The 16,731-nt window shown below is 34.9% G+C and overlaps 1 protein-coding gene and 1 non-coding gene across 2 annotated transcripts in view; one reads left to right on the forward strand and one right to left on the reverse strand.

The window, feature by feature from the left end:
- The window catches only part of NKAIN2 (sodium/potassium transporting ATPase interacting 2), a 946,372-nt gene that overhangs the window by 425,612 nt on the left and 504,029 nt on the right, over positions 1 to 16,731 (forward strand). The gene's annotated exons all lie outside the window — the stretch shown is intronic.
- Positions 16,471 to 16,604, reverse strand: LOC150007712 (small nucleolar RNA SNORA42/SNORA80 family). The gene has a single exon (XR_016512144.1). It is a non-coding gene; the product is annotated as a small nucleolar RNA SNORA42/SNORA80 family (small nucleolar RNA).

The raw sequence follows: 16,731 nt of genomic DNA on the forward strand, positions 1-16,731 counted from the left end.
TTCCTCATCTGTAAAATGGACATAATAATAAAACTCATATATAAGGGTGTTATAAGTATTAAATTAAGTAATGAATATAAAATTAATGATACATAGTAATCACTTAATGTGTTGTTTACCTTTAATATCTCATCCAAAGAGCATAAAAACTATGAGGGAGATGAAATGTTTATAGCCATTTTACAGATATGAATACTAAGGTTTCTAGGCTTTAAGTAACTATGATGACTAATCATTGCATTTCATATATTTACATATACAATATACATACAGCTGATTGTAAGACAATGGGTGGAATAAGGGCTTACTATCTATTAATGGATTTTGAACTTGATAGACTCATTAAAGACATACAATTATGAAGCTTCCATTTTCTTTGGTTTTGCTATGAATTCAGATTGGGAAGGCACTGAAGCAACCAAATGGCATATCCAGAAAATGACATTTGGCACTTTAAAGCTGAAAAGTATAGGCTATAAATGATAGCATTTTTCATTGGCTTTGCTCTGCAGAGACAACCCTCATCTGCCTGACTCCATACCTATAATTCACCTGCCAATTGAAGAGGCACTCTGTAGACTCTTAGTTTCAAAATATGGTCATGTTTATACATTTTACAAAGTTGAGTTTGTTGTCAAGAAGAAAATAAAATTCATCATGTAGTTAATTCCTAGCCTTCTGCCAAACTAACAGCACAGATAAGGTCAACATTACAACTGGTTTATAAATCATATTATCCATCCTGCAGTGCCTGTTTGTTTTTTCTTTTGTTTATAATAACAGGTGACAACACCATCTGCCAGCTTAACGAATGTTGTATGTGCCCCATGGTTCTTTAAGACATGTAGCTCCATGCCATACTTCTCAGATGTGCACAATATCACTTGGTCAATAACAAATTCAAATTTTAGAAGCATCTATACTTTATCAAGTGGTTCATGCTGGGTGAGGCTTGTTGTTTCTAATGTGCATGCAATGGGAAATGGCAATTTTGAAGCAGCTATCATATGCATTTTTCAGGAATGTTAAGAAGGAGCTGGTAAAAGTCTATCTTCCTTGTAGAGGATGAAGGAACTATATCACCCTGTGGAGAGGACCTAACTACCTATTAATACTTCTCCTATCCTTTGAAGTTCTAAGTTCAATATGTTGCATTTCCTCAACTCACATGGGTTCAATGCAGAACATCTTCACAGAGTAAAAATTTCTATTAATTTTTAGAATATTGATTTATGTTTATAGCATGGGAAGTGGACTGAGAACCTATTCAGAATTGGAGAATTATATTAAAAATTGCAGTTCAAATTTTACTTAATAGCAACTTGTTGGAAGTCTTTTTTATTATTATAAATTTCATAGCTTCTGGGATGCAGACACTTCATCTCAGCAACCACTTCTATATCACCCATACCACTGGCCTCTGTCAAGGCCCAATCTGGAAGATCTCATATTCCAGTCAGGCTTTAAAACATTACCTGCCAGTGTGTAGAACAATAAGCCATGGTGGGAATACAAACATCAAACTTTTAATATTGATTAGAGATGATTAACTTTTTCTTATATACTTCCAAATTTTAGTTTGATTTGCGAGGGCAATCATAAGTTACTTTTCTGAGTAAGTCTAATATAGAAAAAAAATCTATACTTAATTATTCCAACCAACCAGTTACTCCTGATGAAATTGCTCTATAAAATAGATATCAAGCCACCTATATCACTAAATCTCAATTACACTGTTGTCGTGAGCATATGTTCACAATATAGTCTTTCCTATAAATCAGCTGGACAACTGCTCAGCTGCCTACCGAGCAACCCAGCACCAAGGAATAGACAAGAGTCACACAACATAATCATGCTATTCACTCAGCTTTTATTGAACGCAAGTTCACTCAAAGTAGGACATTAATATACATTAATACCCTACTCACACTCTAACAATCTAAGAGAAATATAGCACACACACAGAGCGATCAACGGGGAACAACAAACCCGAGTCCCAGAGTCTCAGTCTGCAGCTCTGGGAGACAGCACAGTGGGCAAGGGTGTTCATAAGCACCTTACAAGGAAGGATCGCCGGAACCAACCTGGCAGCAGCGTAGACAAAGGTCTCAGTCCAATAGAGCAGAGCCTCTAGCAGCCTATGCCAAGGGATATCAACGTGGCATGGACCAACATTCTGGTGTGTGGAGCTCAATTGTCTCAGCAGTAGCCTGAAGCCTGCCTCAGTTATACCTTGAAAGTGGCATACTCCACCCTTTTAGGTCTCTTGATAAGTGTCTTGGCACCCCTGATGGCAAGAGGGGGATTTCCCCAGGAGCCTATCTATGGGTGGTCCCACTCTGCAGACACGGCTGTTCTGGTCATGTGTGCAGATATGTTAAGTGTGTCTCCTTCCTACATGTGTCTATTGTGACTAAGGTAGTTTCCTTCTTGAACCAAAGTGTCATGGCTCACTGGTAGCCATCTTGGTTGACATGAGTGATTAATTTAGTTTTATATACAAGGTCTGTCTGGAACAAGTTAATATAATGAGAATGATTTGTGTGACATTGACATAACATTGCTAGCCAAGGAGAGTCAATTGGAATGTGCATGTGTGAAAAATGACAACTTCACTCTACTAGTCAGAGGGGGCAGTAGATGCCATTGAGTGAGCATGTGTATTGTGTGATCCTCACATTTAAAATGATTGAGCAAGTAGAGCAACAGATCTACATCAGGTTTTGCATTAAGCTTGAACATTCCTCCACAGAAACTATTCAGATGATTCAGAAGGCTGCAGCTATGGTCAACTGGTGATTGGCAGCTTTATCATGACAATATGCCCACTCATGAATCACATCTCCTGCATTTTTTTGGCAAAATATTCAATCACCCAGGTGAATCAGCTCTCATACAGCTCAGATTTGGCACCTGTGACTTCTGCCTTTTCCCCAAACTAAAATCATCTTTGAGAGGGAAGAGATTTCCAACCATCAGTGAGACTCAGGAAAACACGATTAGACAGCTGATGGTGACCGGGAAAACTATGTGGGGTCCCAAGGTGCCTACTTTGAAGGAGACTGAGATGTCTTTGTCCTGTGTGCAATGTTTCTTGTATCTTCTTCAATAAATGTCTATTTTTCATAACACGGCTGGATACTTTCTGAACAAACCTTGTACTTTATCTTATATTGACCAGACCAATGCCATTTTATTGGTTCTGCTCTCCACAACTGTGAAATGTGAAGATGAACATTACTCAGTAATCTTAGAATAAGATCGAATCTCCAGTAAAAACACACACTCAATAGCCAGTTGGAATGACGTACTATTTTTGTATCTATTGAGTGCTGACAAATTCTTTTTATTTTATTCCATATATATTGGGGTATGATTGAAATAATATGCATATCTTTAAAGTGAATAATGTGACATTTTATCTAAGTATGCCTTGAACAATTATTACCACAGTCAAGCTAATAAGCATATCCATTGCCTCACATAGTTACCATTTGGTAAATTCTTGAATAGGTTCAACATCAAAGTATAGTTTTCAATTTTCAGTTGAATTTCTCTATCATGTTGATTAATGTAAATAATGTTTGGACTTTTGTGTGCTAGCTATTTAAATTGATGAATAAAGCACTATTCCAACCCTTAATATATTTAGAGTCTAGATATAACTCATGTCATAATGTATATTTTATCATATATGTGATCTGTCTGTTGATAAAAGTCACTGCATAAATGTCACAATTTTATGCAGACAGTTCCACATCCAAAATATCAGGATATATAAATTGCATGCATATTATATACATAAGTAGATATAAACATAGACTCATCGTCATCATCGGCAGCCGTCCGTCTCGAGAGACGATGGCGTAGCTTCCTGAGAGTCTATCTGCACCGCCGAGAATGGCTGTGCAGTCCGACTCGGGAGTGACACGGTATCTGTCTCCTCCCGTGTTGAATCGACATCTTGCGATGACGCTGGAGTGTCCTCTCCAGTGAAGCTGAAGCTACAGAGCCTGGGCAGGGTGATATGGAGGGTCTGCTGTTGCCCATGCAGCAGATCCCCCTCTCTTCGCAGCTGAAGGGTCCAAGGGAAAGACGGAGTCAATACAGCTTGGCTTCAGGTGCGCCGCAGGAGTTGCCGGTGTTGACTACAGCGTCAAACCGCCTTAGGGACTCCGGCTCCGGATTTTCTGTCGGGGTTTACTCCCTTAGCCTTTCCCCTGAAGAGGTATGCCGCAAGGCAGCGGAGGTTTTTTGGAGTCAGAGTTTTCCTTCTCTGGTGTGCCCTGACTGGAAGATCGAACCAGCGACACTTAGCTCGCAGGCCGACGCTCAATCCACTGAGCCAAACCAGCCAGGGGGACCTACAGCTATAGCAAACAGTAAACAGCCTAACTCCAAGCCAGATAAACAAACATAAAGCCTTACACTAACGGCATATTTACCTCAGTTTCTTTTACATAGTACGTTATGTCTGGATTCAGCATAAAGCTACAAGGCACACTAGAAGACAACACAGCTTGGACACAGCAAATGTCAGGACCAGATTCGGACATGGCAAAGATGTTAGAATTGACCAGGCTTGGAATTTAAAACAACTGGTTAAAATGCTCAAGGGCTCTAATGGAAAAAGTGAACAACGTGCAAGAATAGATGGGTAATGTAAGCAGAGAGAAACTCTTAAGAAATGATCAAAAGGAAATGCTAGAAATAAAGAACACTAACAGAAATGAAGAACGCATTTGATGCAGGTATCAGTAGACTGGACATGGCCGAGAAAAGAATCAGGGAGCTTGAGCATAAGTCAATAGTAACCTCCAAAACTGATGATGATGATGATGATGATGATGCCTAATTTTAAAGTATAATTAAGACTTAGAACTTTGAGAATGGATACATTGAAACAGCCTAAAATTGCTAATTTATTTTGAATAAGATAACATAAGGCAGTTGAGGCAATTTTATTTGTTTTTATCAAAAGGCCCATGATTATTTTCTTCCAGAAAAAACCATCAGTGCAAGTAATTAGTAGATTGTGCTTTATTGACCAGACTGATTCCTAATTCCCACCATGATGCTGCTTGATTCTCAATGCATTTATAGGACTATAATTACATATGAGGGTTTAGACTTTGCTTGGCCAGCAAGGAGATCAACGATCTCAGAACAGCTAAGAATGGGAAAGTAGCAGGAGAGTGCAGCCCTCAGTGATGTCAAGCCAGTACAAGGCTGCTTGACTAATGTTGGACTTGGCAGAGCAAAACACGTGCCTAGGGACTGGGGTCTGAGACTGACATTGTTTCCTTCAAAGCAAAATGTGAAGTGTGATTGTCAGTGAAGCAAATAAAGCCAGCTGAGAGAAATAAAGAAACAGACAGAAAAATAAACAACAGTAACCTCAAGCCCTGAGATTAAAAAGACAAAGCAGGAAACACCACTATTTTGAAATTTTACAAAAATTTGTATTGGGATTCTTGTTTTGTAGACTTGATTGTTCACATGTGAAGCAAAATATATTCTGCATAATTTAATGTAATATATTTTTGGAATCTGTGACCCACAATATAATACTCATAATGCCACTTTATGTAAAGAAACAGTTTAGGCCTGGCTGCTGTGGCTCAGTGGATTGAGCATCGGCCTGCGAACCATGTCACTGGTTCGACTCCCAGTCAGGGCACATAACTAGGTTGCATGTCAGGTCCCCAGTTGGGGAAACGTGAGAGGAAACCACTCAGTGATGTTCCTCTCCCTCTCTCCTTTCCCCTCTCTCTAAAAATAAATAAATAAATAAATAAATAAATAAATAAATAAAAATATTTTTAAAAAAGAAAAAAGAAAGAAACAGTTTAAATATTCCCTTTGGCAAATGATCCCTCATAAATTTTCTCTAACATTTTGAGTGATCTGTTAAGTAAAACAACATATGTGGCTGGGATATGGCTGGCTTCTCATAGCATTCATGTAAGGGATGCTCTATGTTTATATTTATATCCATGTCCATACACATATCCATATCTATACCTCTCCATACATGTACATACACACACACTTTGTTTTTAGTTACCCTAATATTCCCCAAACTCTGTTAAATTTGATGGCTTTAGACTGTTTTTTTTTCAAGGCTTTAAAATATACAACAGCCCTGGCTGGTGTGGCTCAGTGGATTGAGTGCCGGACTGCAAACCAGGGGAGTCACTGGTTTGATTTTGCCAGTCAGAGCACATGCCTGGGTTGCAGGCCAGGTCCCCAGTTGGAGGTGCATGAGAGGCAACCACACACACACACAAACACACACACACACACACACACAGGAAAGGAAAACTAAAATAAAATATGCAACAAATTTGAATTTTTTGCCTATGATATTTTACTGCATTTAACCTCTCCCCACTACATGTAACTTGTTTGAAACAGAAATAGATAACATCTCAAAGATATCAAAGATGTTTATACAGACCCAAGTTACTTAAACATTGTTTAGCATATTGAAGATGTATGTCATAAGGAAGAGAAGATGGGCTTCAGTTTTCAGATGTAGCTTCAAAAGCTACCTATGTCTTGTTCCTGATTTTGGGCAAAAGCGTTTAGTTTTTGCCTGTTGAGTATGATGTTGGCTGTAAGTTTCTCATATATAGCCTTATTTTCTGAGGTATGCCTCCTCTATTCCCACTTTGCTGAGCATTTTTGTCATGAATAGGAGCTGTACCCTATCAAATGCTTTTTCAGCATCTATTGATATGATCATATGATTTTTGTCTTTCATTTTGTTTCTTTGATGTATTACATCTATTGACTTGTGAATATTATACCAACCTTGCATCCTTGAATCCCACTTGATCATGGTACATGTTCTTTTTAATGTATTTCTGGATCTGGTTTGCCAATATTTTGTTGAAAACTTTAGGAGTTATGTTCATCAGTGATATTGGCTTGTAGTTTCCTTTCTTTGTTGTGTCTTTACCTGGTTTTGGAATTAAAGTAATACTGGTCTCATAGAAGGAGTTTGGGAGTCTTTCACTGCTGGGAATATACTCTAAGAATCCTGAAACACCAATTCAAAAGAACCTATGCACCACTACGGTCATAGCAGTGCTATTTACAATAGCCAAGTGCTGGAAACAGCCTAAGTGCTCATCAATAAATGAGTGGATCAAAAACTGTGTTACATTTACACAATGGAATACTACACAGCAGGGAGAAAGAAGGAACTCCTACCTTTTATGACAGTGTATATGGAACTAAGATAATTATGCTTAGCAAAATAAGCCAGGCAATGAAACAAAAATAGCATATGATATCATGTAATACACAAAACTAATGAACAACACAAACAAATGAGCAAAATTGAACCAGAGGCATATAAACAAGGAACAGAGTAACAGTTACCAGGGGTAAGGGAAGGGTTTAGTAAAGGAACTAGTATAAATGATCCATAAACATGTACAATGAGTTGGGGATTGACTGTCGGAGAAGGGGTGGGCTGAGTAGGTGGGTGAGCAATGGGGGAAAAAGTGGGACAACTTTAATAGAAAAACAACAAAAAAATAAAAAATAAAAAGTTAGTTAACATTCTAAATCTCTCCCAGATAGTAGTATAACTTCAGAGATATTGTCTAAGATATTTCCTATTTCTAGTGGAATTAAACTGCATATCACTGGGAGATACAAGACAAAATGTTGCTTCAATGTTGAACCATTATGAGGGTCACATACAGTAGAAAAAAACCTCATTACTTTAAAGGAAAATTTCAGGTGATATTTTTTATGGTTTCATCAACTTATTATTAAACTCACTGAAAACAGAAATAATATGATGAGTTCATGAAACTAAAAAGAAAAAATCAATCTTGAAACAAAATATAACAAAATATGTATATATACATTTGTATCTATGGCATACATACAATATATATACATATATTCTATAAATGCATATATTATATACATACATATATTTTTCATAGCACCTGGGAAGTGATATAGTTATGGTTCAAAACTTAGACTTTAGACAAATTATCTTCATCAATTAATAGCTGTATAACGTGGGGCAATTAATCTCTCTTTCTGCCTTAGTTTTCTCATCTTTAAAATAGAAATAATATTTCCTATCTCATTAAATAAGCTCCTGTCTGTAAAATGTTTGGAATAGTGCTGTAAGTAGTAGTAGTATACATAAGATATGTGTGCATGCAGACAGATAAACCATGTGTATGATTTGGGAGTACTTGTAATACTTCGACTTTTCAAGCATAAGGTATGAAATACAATTCATAGCTTGACAGAATTTATCATTTTGAGCCTGTTCCAGTTATCTATGCTACATTAATGGAGTCTGTGGTAGAACCCCTAAAGCTGATAGAGAACATCATCTCTTATTATATTCACCCATGGACAGCCACAGACACCTTGTGTCAACAGGAAAACATTATGACTGCCTCTTTTCAAAACAGAATCTCCATATCTGTGTTAAATTCAATAATATGGTTACTTTAAAGGGCACAGCAGACATGGTATTTATAATGCCAAAAATAATGTACCTCACAACAAATTCTAAAATGTGTCTGTAGCTATCTAAAATGGCATTCTCTTGTATTTCTACTTGCAATTTCTCTTATAACCCACTGCCACAGTGACTGCCAGTACATGGTAGTGATCTTGATAACATTTGTGTTTCATTTCAACTCTTGATTGGCCTTTAGCAGTCAGAGTAAGTGAGGCTGCCATTCCATCTTCCATCCTTATGAAATTGAATTTTATCGAAGAGACATAACCCAGAGTTTGAGAGATTTGATTGACATCTTCCATATGGCTGCCTTGCTTTAGACACAGACAACAGCACCCTGAAACTGCTGCTGGTGCTTCGTTTAAGTAGGGGAAGAGCAGATGGGAGAGAAGAAAGACTGGGAAGATACCAGGGTTCAGGACAGTGTGACATCCACTTCTGTTCCCTGCGACAGTATGCATGCTTCTTACTCCAATCCTATTAAATATATTGCATTTGCTAAACAGGGAACACCAATGATGGTAATTAGATTATTAACTCAGTGCCTCAAGTGGGGAGAGGACAGGAGTATTAGAGTGGCATTTTACCTTGTTTTCAATTCACAAAATAAAAATCCATACCAACACACACACATATTTATTAAGACTAAGACTGAAAGCAATGTAGACATTGCTTCTCTGGTGATAATATATGCAGCATGTTTTTGGACTCTTTATCAGCTTTTCAGAAAAAATACATCTGCAATTTTACCTAGTTGACAAATTTCAAATTCTCCAGATGGCAGCCTTAATATGTTTAATATAATTGGGCTGTTAAAAAGATAGCCATAGAGTTATCTCTACAGAAAGTCATTTGCTATGAGAAAACAATAACATATGATACATGAAAATAAGAACATTGCAAGCCAGTTTTGCTATTCAGCTTTAACTGAGCTCTCAATTAATAGTCAGTATGGAACAAATGAATGATGCAAATGATGAACGTAATGACTTATTCTACCCAATTCCTAAAGTCCTTTGTTAAATATAATCAACCCATTCCTCATCTGCTTTTTCGTGTATTGGTAATATTGGACACATCACGATGTTTTTGTTTGTGTGTCCTTGCTACGTGAATAGTAGGAGATTGGGAAGTAGATCAGAACCAAATATAAAAATCTATACTGAGGGTGTCATTTGAAAAACTACACTTGGGCCCTGTTGAGAATTTTGAGAATTTCTTCTCTATGAACCATATCAGATATAAGCATATCCCATAATATAAAACTAATTCTTTCAGATAACATAAAAGTTGTCTGATTCATCTCATCACCTATTTCCTATCCCACATACTCACTAAAATCTCAGCTACACTTTGTGTTACTCAATACTTACAATACATCATCATTACTTGTAGAATCCATGGTTTATTAGTCTATAGCTATGGTATTCTGAATATTAGACACTTCTTCCTACATTATAAATATTTAAACTATTTGGGTATTAGCTTGGTCTCAGATCAGTTAAGACTTTGTTGTGGAGAGACTGGAAATTCAAGGTCAAAAGGACACATTAAACTTCCTAACTTGTGCTTGTCACGTGCTTTGTATGAGCTCTGAAAACTACCTAAAACGGTTGTCACTTTGATGTGTTCTCATTCTTCTGGGAAGTTAGATTTCCACTGAATAAAATTATAGAATCTGTGGAAAAATCATAACAATGTTCCATCTACCAAGAGAACCTGAGCTATGATCTTTTTAGCTTACTTTACATAAGTACAGGAAGACTTAAAACTTAATAAATGAGAGTTTGGCTGTTAAGGTACAAAATCATTTTATAGCACAAGTCTTGATAAATGTCATTTTTGTTGAGACTTAGCAGAATTATTAGTCTATTAACTGCATATATAGTACAAACTTTTAGTTTTTTTTCAAAGGGGTTCTGTCCTAACTGTAAATTTGTCTATAGAGTGAATTGAAGAAATTGTAGTAATAGAGTTATAGTAATAATAAATATTATTTTATGAGGTTATCAAAATAATTATGTAAGATTTCAACCCACAGAACTATATAAAAATAGTAATTAGTATATCTTTTTGATATTTTATTTTGTACTGAGAACAAAAGACCTCATGTTTATTTACTTATTGAATTAAGAAAGCATTTGGTAATAAAGCTTAATCAGTACCCTTAAAAATTTTTAAAGAAACACCATAAGGTCCTACTAGTAAATTAATTGTAAATGATTTGTGGTTCAAAACATGGACATTGAAGTTAGAATGACAAGTGTTTGATTCCAGCTCTATAATTGTGATCAATCATGGCATCAATTTCCTTATCTTTACAATTAAGGTACTGGTAGATAATCCTTGTAGAATGCATTAACTTAACATTTTAAAGTGCTTAACATAGTGCCTGGGATATGGTAAGTACTCAATTGATTTTTTAAAATAATTATTATATCAGAATCCAGACTTACTATCTACTCAGAAGGCAGAGATTTGTGTTATAGTAAAGAGGTATTAAATTTAAATCTCTCCTGCCAAAAATCAAATAATATTTAACATTATACACACACAAACATAATTTGGCATAGGAACACATAGATCAAACAATCATATGACTTGCTACTTCAGTTCAACAACAGTCAAACAATATTTTATTTGTACATTAGTGTTAACTTATCATGCTACATTTTAGAAGACTTTTTTATTTTTTCAACATATTATAATATGCTAGTCATCAAGTTGCCTTTTCATAGCATGAGTGTTAGCTATGAAATGATTGTAAATTGCTCTGCAAAATCAACAGCTGAGAGGAATGATAAATGATTCTGGTGTGACAACAACTAGATATTAGCTGACATATTTAGAATTTTATAGAATTGGCATTATTATACAAAATAGTAGGAAAATTCCTAAAATATACTATTTGACTCTTATGTGGGTCAATTAAATAACCTTATTAATTTAACCTCAGAAATATGTCACTGACTCTGTAGTTTAATAAAGTTCTCTTAAGATATATCATGTACTATGTGTCTGGGTTCTGAACTACTGTGACATGTTGATTTCTATTATAATCAGAGCCATTAGGGCCAGATCTCTTTTTGGTAGTGTTTTGTTGTTGTTATAGTTTATTTCTTTGTTTTGCTTTTAAAAAGAAGAAATTATGAGGAAAAAGATAGAAAATCCTTGATTTAATTGAATAAAAATTAATTGTTATTTGTCAACCATCTTTACCAAAAACCTTACAATTATTTTGTTCCTTTAGTGAACCACATGCACACAAGCATGTGCATGTGCATGCTCGCCCATGTGCACATACATATGTACACATACACTTGAATATCTCTAGTTACTCAAAAGAAAATAAAACTTTTCAAGTAAAGTCATGTGCTTGGCTTTGTCCATACCTTGTATATATAATCATTGTAGACCCTACTTCAAGTTTAGTCTTTTTATTTCATATCTGAATAACTCCTCTTGGTAAGATGAAAACAAATTGTCTCTAGTATATCACCTGCATGTCATATTTTTAAAGACAGAATGTATGTTATCATATTTATTTTGTCCACTATGAACAACACAGAGAATCTTAAGTTGGGGTCATTAAAGACCTCAGCAGCTCAGCAATATTGGAAAGACCTAAAATACCTCTAAAGTTTTTACAGCTTTTCAGGGGATTAGTTTAAAAATAACAGAAGACAACATGGTGCATACTTTTTGATTCTGGAGCCAGACAGGTCCAGAATATGTTCAAGATTAAAATTCACAGTCTTTAACAAAGTGAGCAGACAGCAAAGGAACAGAAAATGCTGAACCAGCGAATCAAGTATAGGAGAAAATTGAATACAAGGCAAGATCACTGACTGGAATGTTTCAGTGAAGAAGCAGTCATATATGGATCAAGGAGACAGTACTAGAACTGATTTCTTATCTACTTCACTGGAAATGATAAATTGAGCATTCTGACTGGAATGTAGAAACAAAGGTCAGCAGCAATTTCTCTTGGCTAAATTCTGACAAACAGATGGCCATACTGTGGGTCTGCCTGGAAGTTTGCCTAAACTTCCATGGTCCCAATGAATGAAATAAGAATTTCAGACCCATTTTGGGAACTCTTTTGCCCATTTCAATTTTCATCTTGACTTTCCCCAGTAGTTCCTACTTTTTATGCTATAACAATGCTAATTTCGCTTGTTAGGTAACTAATCTTATGCAAGCAACTAAAATGCAAATCATTTCTTTATTAATTCTTGAAATCCCACAATGTATATTTTATTAACATTTGACAAGCTTTGTCATTTCCCTGCAGTGCACTTGGACAATGACGACGGACCTTGATGGGAGCACTTGGCTAGCTTGGCATTTGAATATGAGTCTATTTTACATCTTTCCTCAGAGACTTGAATATTGAGACAATCTGAAAGCTCAAGTTCCTGAAGGAGAGTAAAGATACTGAAAAGGGGAGGGGACAGGAGGATAACAAATATCCCCATAGATAATTGCATTTTATAATTTAGCACTAAAATTTTAATTCATTTTCTAGCCTTTAATAACACTTTCATGTTTTCAAAATCAAGAAATCCATGTTCCACAATGATAGAATAAAAAACCTATTTTTCTCTCAAAGGCCACGTATAAGATTTATTTTACATTATTTATGTCACAAATTAAATTTTAAAGATTTTAGAAAATTATAGTAATATTGGGAGGAAGATTCATTAATAAATCTTAGTTATTATTAGCAAAATGCAGTATCTCAAGGAAATTCATTTTTGCTTTCACCAGTTGAAAACAATCAACTATAAATGCAGTATTTGAGTTTTAAAATTTTTTAATATGTTTGTTCATGTACATGTGATTTTTTTTTTAAATAAAGTTAAATGGCAACAGCTAACTAGGAAATACTGAAGTTTCCCACTGCCATACAAACATTTGAAGCAAACTTGTTGCAGACTGAATTCTCTTCTATTACCACATCAAACTTAGTTTAAAAAATGATTACTTTAATTGGGCCCCATTTTCTCAGGTATAAATTGGGGAGTAGGGAGTCTCTTCCAGTTTGAAAAGTCAATACATTTATTTATCTCAACAATTCACAGGAGCTTGTTATGAATTTTTTTTTGTCTTTTATGGTAAGATCAACTTTGCTTAATGCTACTTATTAGATTTTTGAAAACTTTTTTTAACTTAAGACTATTCTACTAGATGAACAATGACTATTAGAATTCACATTTACTATAATGCAAAAGTGAATTAAAAATCACGGTTACTATGATGCAAAAAAGTTAATTTCATATTTTACCAGTACATATGTATATAACAGCAAAGAAGAATTAATAACAGTTGTTATACTATTTAATATTATGCCATCAAAATTTGACCTAGTGTTTCTACTTTGTGGGATTTAGCCTGTGGTTGTATCAACATACATATATAAGGTTGTTTAATGAACTCATGTGTGTTATAACCAAAAATTGGAAAAAGAATTAAATATGTGTTAACATTGAATGTTTAAGTAAGGGAGTAATAAGATAGATCTATTTAGTTGCAGGATGTGCTAATGTAGGGAAACCTCCATTACACATTACTAGGTGAAAAGTGGAAGGTGAAAAGCCATATTTATGTACAATCTTATTTATGTAAATAAAATGATGTGAAAATAATTTACATATACATACAGGGTGGAGTAAAAGCAAGTTTACAGTTGTGAGTACACAAAACAGTTTATTCTTGTACTATTATTTGTTAATTATTGTTTTTTTTTTCATATAAACAACTGCAAACGTACTTTTCCCCCACTGTTTATATAAGCCTATATGCTGGCAATTCCATACAATATTTTTTTTGAAAAGTTATGCACTGAACAGTGCTTCCGCAAATTGACAAAGGTTGCTTTTGGGGAAAGGAAATAAAATTAGATGGTTTATCTGAAGTTTAATTATTTAAATAAATGTTTTGTCTTACTTAAGTTTTACGGCTGGAGCAATTTTTAAACAGAGTCAGAGAAAGAGAGAAAAAGAAAATTGAATTACAGGTTAGTTTGTTGATACAAAGCTGCCAAATAAAATTTTATCTAACCCAAACTGAAACTGTGATGAAAATATTTCAAGTAGAGATTTTTCTCAGAGAGAAAGTCAAAGTTGAACATGACAAAAACTAACAATATAATAAATTATATTAATGATCTAAAAGAAGAGAATGGAGTAATTATGTCAGTAGACACAGGAATAATTGTTAAAGATTAGCCTCTATTTTTATTTAAAAAATCAAAACCTCATAAGAGATAATAACAGAAGGGAACAGAATTCTTTGTAGAAAGCAACAAGTTACAAATTTATAATAGACTAATGTGCAGAAACCAAACACACACACACACACACAAAAAATTATGTAAAGTAAAATAGACAAGCCTGAAAGAGACTTATTCCATAAGGAATTGTATATGAAAATCACACACACTCAATAGCAGTATATGTTTTTTAAGGCCATGTATGTATATTTGTAAGTCAGGTGATTGAAAGGACATCAAGTCTGTATATTACAGAGGGTACAATAAGAGAAAGGAGAGTAACACTGAGAATATGGGTTGAAAGAGGCAAGTAAGAAAATGAAATGAACAAAACAAAATAAAGAGCTTTGCCTTGACCAATGATGATATAATCTCATGATCTGTCCAGTGTGATCAGAGAGATGCTCTACACTTAAAACATAAGGCAAAAATGTAACATATATTCTATAATGAAAGTGTTTTGTTTTGGAACTTGATGTGGCTGGAGTCCAAAAATAGGGACAGAGCACAGGGAGACCTACATATCTGTTCTGCCACTTACCACTTCTCAGACCTCAGCGGAATCACTTAGCCACACCACCTTTATATTTATTAATCTGAAAAATAAGACAATAATATTTACCTCCCTGGGTTTTATGCAAAATCAATGAGATAATATATCAATTATGAAGAGTGTAAATGCCCAGCACATAATGTTTTAACAAATATTTGTTGTCTTTCCTCCAAACCTGTATCAACTCCCCACCAGTAATTTCACAGTTGATGCACATCTTGTTGGAAGGGATTATTAGAGAAAACTGTGACTACTTCTATAAATTATTATTCCCTTCATACTTACTGAATTTTTCAGAAAATGTTCCATTTTTCAGTCCTATCTCAAAATTACACAATCTGTGATAAAGCTACTTGTGATGGCTAATAGGGCCAGTCAAAAAGAAGGGAAATGCAGAACTATTGTAAGTGAAGACAGCACATTAACTTATTCAGTCTGCATAAATTTGTAATTAATGTTTGATGAAATTGTCAGTTCTGTCATAAAAATTAGGCTGATAAATGTTGATGTAACTTCATTTTAACTCGGCAGTTGTAGCAAGTATATTATCTATATATTTTTATAATTAATGATGATACTGATATTTTCTTCCATAATTGAACATTTATTGGAAGATTGCCCTCTGTTTGGCTGATGTACTTCATCCTTCTTATTTTTTCCCTGTTGCGTCCCCACAATTATGATGCTCAAAATGTATAGAGTTTAGATTCTTCTTGCTGATGTTTTACATTCCTGCTTACTGTTTATTCATAGGATAAGATAAAAGAAATTTCTGTTAAAATGAGCTTTTACAAAGATGATTAGCAATGGTGCTCTGAGAATAACCACCTATTTCTGATGGTATTGATGCATTCCAACAAGGCACATGCAATACTGCCTAACATCACAGTGGGTCTCCTTTATATGACGTATTGACTGCATGGTAACAGTTGAAGGAATGTTTCATCAGAAGGCAGTTCAAGGCTTAGGAGTCTGGGGTTATGTGCAAGTTCTATGACGGTCTGTTTATTAATCAATCAGAACATTGCATTTCATTGTTGGGACTCTGTTGGGAATTGTGTATTTAGAGTAGAACAGACTTAGATTCTCTTTTGTAACCACCACCATGACTAAGTGAAAATGAATATTTTTTCCACTCACTGTGTAACCTACTTTATGCTTGCAGCCTATGGGCAGATGCCCAGGCAATGGTTCAAAGCCACAGTTTGCTCTGGCATGGGGCACTATGAGAGACCCAGGAGGACAGGCCTGACAGAAATCCAAACCCATGCATTGAAAATTAAGATTTGACTAGGCAGGACTGTTACTGTTAACAACTGTTACAATGGTACCCAGTGTGCCTTAGGAAATAGAGTTGTTGTGCAAATAAGTTGTCAAGAGCTTATTTTCTCTTTCAAT

Source organism: Furipterus horrens, unplaced genomic scaffold (genome assembly GCF_987537825.1).
Source record: "Furipterus horrens unplaced genomic scaffold, mFurHor1.1.pri manual_scaffold_6, whole genome shotgun sequence".
NCBI classification, from domain to species: domain Eukaryota; kingdom Metazoa; phylum Chordata; class Mammalia; order Chiroptera; family Furipteridae; genus Furipterus; species Furipterus horrens.